The sequence below is a fragment of the Poecilia mexicana genome, unplaced genomic scaffold (assembly GCF_051168715.1).
Source record: "Poecilia mexicana isolate PSO_F unplaced genomic scaffold, ASM5116871v1 scaffold_6, whole genome shotgun sequence".
NCBI lineage: Eukaryota > Metazoa > Chordata > Actinopteri > Cyprinodontiformes > Poeciliidae > Poecilia > Poecilia mexicana.
The window spans coordinates 5,988,974-5,995,307 of NW_028263375.1; positions in this window are offsets into that span (position 1 = coordinate 5,988,974).

Genomic DNA, 6,334 nt, shown 5'->3' on the forward strand with positions numbered 1-6,334 from the left:
ACACAGCACATGATGCTCCACACGCTCCTGACTGCTCCCTCTGCTGCAGGCTTCTTCACAACTGACTGAGTAAAGGTCAGACTTTGTTCCTCTCTAACTGTGGATGTGGCTTTGCTTTGTAGAGTAAAAAATACAACAAGCAGCTTTGATCATCAGAATTAACATGATTGAGATCGCTGCTGGAGGAGATTCGGATATTTTTATCAAGCTTCAATTTATGTACAGAACTGTGCAAAAGCTTTAAAGCTGCAGGCCAGACTGTAAAATAAGCTCTTGAAAACTCACTTCAGATAAAGTCAACTACAACAAAGTATTTCTTGGTCTGCTTTTCTATTTTTGTTTGCTGCTTTTTGTGATATTGCCATTCATTCAAGATAATATCTAATGACATCACATGAGGTTTGAGCAACCAACAGCTGCGTTTCTGTTACAAATGTTTGCAAAACTTTATAGATATTCAGCTAATATTCCACAATTTCATAATAAAATTAAAATCAATAAATTTGGAAATGGATGTGTTTACGCATTAAGTTATTAAAAAGGACGCTGCGTCATCATCCTCCAACCACTTCCTGTCGCCTTCTTTGTCTTTTCCACCACTAGAAACTTTCGGTTGTTGTAATGCAAAAAAAAGTTTCCATTGCAGTTTTACAAAATACACAACTTTTGATGAAGCTGAAAAATCACCTCATTCTGGCACAAAAACATTGATTCGGCTGCATGTTGCACAGCTGAATGGTTGCCATGGAGATTAAAACATTTCTCAAGCAATCATGAAAGAATCAAAGCAAAACTCCAGGTATGTTTTTGATGTGAGAATAATATTAGAAACAAAGCCAAAAAAAGTCAATTTTACATAATACAGACCCTTTAATAAACTTGAAAAAGTTACTAGGATAAACCTAATTTGATTACTTGTAACAAATTAACTTGTTTTTTTTAAAAGATGGGTCAACTGTTTTCTTTTTTCAGTGTTTTTTTTTTGTTGTTGTTTAAGAGAAATGTCTTTTCAAATTTCTTCAAGACATTTCCAGGAAATCTGACCTGTGAACATGGAAACGTTTCTCACTCAGCTGTAAGTGGAGCAGATGGCTGGATAACACCTGCGTCCACACACACGCACACACACGCACACACACACACACACACACACACGCACACACACACACACACACACACACACACACACACACACACACACACACACACACACACACACACACACACCTACACTTACACACACTGGTGTGACTCATCAGTGTTGCGTCAGCGGGCATCAGGCCCGTTAGTCTGAGCATCAGGTCGTGAGCGACGCTGCAGCAGGAGAATAAAGGCCTGAGGGGGGAGATGGGGATCGATAACCCGGCAGGACAGGAAATCACTTTCCCGGTGATGATGAAGGTTTTTAAGTGACGCACGCCTCCGACCGAGCAGGAACACAAACACACAATCTACACGCCGTAAACAGATCCCACAGCTGCGATCAATCCTCAATTTGTTCGGGATTGAAACTCTTTCCCTCCTTCAAATTGAACAGATTTATTCTGAGCTTCTGTCACTGTTTACACAATTAATCATCAGTTTAGGTCATTTACACAATAAAACCATAAATGTTATAATGAGAACAAAATATGTGAATGTTTAGTATTTACTGTCTAACTAAGAACAGGAGGCCAGTCTTTACACAAGGATGGATGGATGGATGGATGGATGGATGGATGGATGGATGGATGGATGGATGGATGGATGGATGGATGGATGGATGGATGGAACATAAAAAACTGAATCAGTTTTTTTTATCAGTGTGAAACTGATTATTCACCTTTAACTTAAAAACTTAAAATATTTAAATCTGATTTATCTGTTTAGATTCTAATAAAGGTCTGACTCTATGAAATAAAAGCTTCTCTTTTATTATTTGAAACATTTTAACACATTAGTTATTGATTCCTTCTTTGATGGGTTTTTGTTTGTATTTCAGTCCCGGGTTGAAGACTAAGTCCGTCTCTCCTGAAGCTCTGAACTGGTGAAAAGTTCAAAGGTCAAAATCTCCCAGCTGCAGCTTTGTCTCTGTGTTCCTGTAAGAAAATAATCATTATTTGCTTTGCCTTGTTGTTCCAGGAGAATCTCACTGCTGGTTTTGTTCTGTTTGTGTTTATTTGACTGGAATAGACTTTGGACAGGGGAGTAAATAAATAATCAGACAATAGGTGCCTGCAGCCCCTCTGAGCCCCCCGACCCGTCTATATGATCAAAGATCGACCTCGAAACAGACAAAAATAATCACTAATGTTTTTTCACATTTCTGCCTGTCTTTGGACTGTTGGTGCTTATTGTTTTTCCCTCTTTCTTTATGTTTTATTTGTTCATTTCAGTAAATTCTGCATCTGTTTCTGGTTTTAAAGTTCTTTTTCACCTTTTCAGTGTTTTTTTTTATCATTTCCTGCCTTCACCGCTCTTACCCAGACAAACAAACCTTCAGTGATTGAAGATAAAACTACACTCTGACACAATAAAAAGATAAAATTCAAAATATTATGTTTAACATGATTTTACACCAACATTAAAAACTGTAGACCAGACTCATTACAACCAATTTATGACAATTAAATGAACAAAAGTATGTAATAAACATTCTGACTAATTTCCAAAGAATGTTTCAAACAAGTGCAGGGTTAACCCTAACCCTTCTTTTTTCACTTCCTGTAGCTGTTAGCTGTATCGTTCAAGACAAATTAATATTTTGCAAAGAACTTTAAAACCAAATATACTGTAAAATATTAAAAACTGCTGTAGACATTGCTAAAAGTGTTTGCAAAAACAAACTGACTGAAAAATCTTCACTCACCTTGTTTTTTAAAATTTTTATTATGAAGCATTGCATTAGATAATGTTTATGGAAACTGCAACAATTCAAAATAACATTCCCAGTTTGGCAAAAAAAAAAAAAAAAAAAAAAAGTTTTTGCACTCGCTTAAACTGGCTTTTAAATTTCCCCCAAAAAAAAAAAAGTGCTAAAGGGGAGATGGAAACACGTTTCCCAAATTTAAAAACTCAAGATGATCAGAATTAACTGAACCAACTTCTTGTGTATTGAATCTTTTTAATAATTTTCATTTATTACAGATATTCTCAGATATTCAAATTGGATTAAATTGACCTTTAAGTGTAGGAGGTTTCTGTATGATGGTAATTACCAGTAGATTCATCCTCTTGAGTTTGTTGCAGTGAAAAATTATTTCTCCCTTAGTAATTTTGTTTAAAAAATGTCTCATCTTGTCAGATATTTTCTGTCTTAAAGCTTATTTTTGCAGTGTGAAGGCAGCTGAACCATTTAATATCTCTGCCTTGTCGACGATGATAGGCTGCAAGATTAAAAAACAGATTGAACACGAATCTCTCTCTAAAGATTTCCTCTGGAAAAAATAGAAGGTTTTTAAACATCAAACAGAGCAGGAGCTGTTTGTTCTGAGCTTCGTTTTCCTCTGTAAACCTGAAAAACAATAGAGAAATGTGGCTGTTTGATCCGACCTCTCCACCCAGCGCCTGCATGCACGGCTCCTTCGCTGCGTCTGTTTGTAGAGGGAAGCAGAAAGCAGAGCTCACCTCTGGTCACGTTCTCTTCGGCTGCAGAAGGTTTGAGGTGCTGCTGATACTTTTTATCTGGCTTTTCCTCACACAGCCTTCGTGAGCCGCAGCTGCTTTGAGACAGAGTGTGGGAACAATGAGAGCAGAAAAAGTGCAAAAAGAAATGGCTCTGAATCCCAGTGAACAGTCGAAGAAAAATTAGGAAATGTTGCATTATTTGCTACCAACAGATTTCTTTGGTAACGAGTTGTTCCAGTGTCTCAGAGAAATCAACCATTTGGTCCAGGAACAGAAAAAACTAAAGTTTTCCAAGAACAAGAAAAAAGAGGCTCTATAGCTGAACTGAAGGTGAAGGAGTCAACTGATCCAGCTGTTTTAACAAGGGGATAAAATGTGAGCCAGAGATTATGTGTGGATTACGTAGTTTACAAATGGTACTTAAATGCATCACTGTGGATTGTCAGCAGATGTTGCCACTGTAAACTCTGCAGGAGTTTAAACAGTTAATTACATAAAAAAACATCAGTTTTTCTCTGGCTCTTTACTACTTCTGCATATTTCAACTGATTTCAATGTTGTGCAAAACATATTATTAAAAGATGCTTTCCAACAGATTTATCTTAAGGTAGTTTTCATCTCAGATCCCTGAGCAGGTGAGTAATTTCAGTTCTAATATATTTTTTGAAATATTTTAACTTTTATATGCAGAATCTAAATAAGTTTTGTTCTCTTTGGCAGCTTAAAACTTTTACCTACTTTTATCTACCTCACTGCAATTCTTATTTTTATTAGTTAGTTCTAAATGTATAAAAAGCATAAATTAATTTAGCATTTATGAAGTTCAATATATATGACTTATTGACAGGAATCTTTCTTTATAAAACCTGTTGCATCTCTGAAACTATCAGTTTGAAACTCTGAGGTCATGTTTTCTCTGCTGTTTGGTTTAATCTGATTCTTAAGCTTCAACACGAGACGGATAAACTGACCCTGGTCCAGACGATTCAACCCCTGCTGCATTAAATGCTCCGAATATTTGACAGGATTAAGATTATTGCATTCATAACCACTTACGGGAAGCACCACTGCATGTCTGAATAGTTTGTATATTCAGTCTGAATATGGAGATGGTTTCAGTTTTTTGCTTCATGGAGAAACATTTTTGTGTTTGTAAATTGAGAAAACAACTAAATCTCTTAAAATAAAAAGGAGTACAACTACTGTGATTTATCTTCGTCTGAACACAGTTATTTAAGAGAAACTTGTACTTGTTTCAACTTAAAACAAGTTAATTTGTTGAACACATAAATATGCAACATTCAGCAGGAACTATTTCTAAAAATAAGATATGTGACGACCTGTTGGAGCTTATTGTGGGTTTTCTGTGCAAGACGTGAAATAAAGTTTAAAAAATTAGACGGTCATCTTTAAATATTTGGTCAAAACTCCAAAACAAGTTCTTAAAACTTCAACTACAAACTTTTTGCATCCTTCATCAGGCTTCTGGCTCCGTTCTGGTTGAGTATTTGGGCCTCATTTAAACTTCCTGATTTACTGGCCTGAAGACTGTTAAACATCCAAAGATTCAATGGGGCTGAGGTCAGAGGTCATGCCACAAACTGACCTCTATTAGTGTTAAAGTTTCACCCACTTTAAAATCAAAATGCACTGATGTGATACTGATGAAGGAAAGATAGAAACTCCACCAAACGTTTAAGTCTTTAGTTCCTATTCTTATCTGTCTCCTTCAGTGAAGAGGCCAAAGAAGAGATTGAGAAGCATTTTAATAGAGATAAAAACAGGAAGTGAACCACGGTGTGCAGTCTGTAAGACATGATGTCTGATAAATGCAAAGATTCTGTAAATATCTGGTCATTTCTGCACATTTAAAAGGCCAGAGAAGCACTTCTGAGTCACAGTGTAGAAGAAAAACACATTTCCAGCATGTAAGACACAAAAATGAAAAATCTAAACGTCACATTAGATCTACCAGCACAATAAATTACATCTTCATCCACCTTAAGATCATCCAGCACCAGAAAAAAGATTTACTTTTTTCTGCTAATAATGATGATCAACTTCAAAGTTAAACAGGATTTCATAATTACTATGATTTTAATGTTTATTTAAAGAATTTTGAAATCATTTGAGAACATTTTAACTCAGAATGTTTTAAAGGAAACTTCAGCTTTCCGTACTGAACTCATGCAGAGCCGAACCTAGAATTTAATCTGTCTCTTTATTCCCAAAACAGACAGTAATATTTATCAATACTTATCCAGTGGATGTTTTAGAGGTTTTTATTTTTTACTTTACTTCTATGTTTACTTTTTTCACCCTCCTCTGGCAACCTTTTCCAGAGAAGTGTGATTTTTATGTAAGTTAAGCCAAGTATGAATCCTTCAAGCACATAGCTGCTCTGAAACAAAATGGATGACAAATAATCGAGTTTAAAGACAGAATCTTCAGGCACTTCAGGCCATAAAAACACATTTTCTTTTACTGAACCTATGAAAAATAAATGACATGAAACTATAATTTACTCAAACATGATCACATTATTCAAGGCATTCACATTCATTTAACATTTTACCATTTGTCTCGTTAGAACAGCGAACCTGTTTTATTGGGATTTTAGATCAAAACAAACGTAACATGCGTTACATGCGTAATCATGAAACTTGAAAAGATTTTTGCATCATTTTCAAAATTACTTACATATAAAATTCTGAAAAGTGTGGAGGAA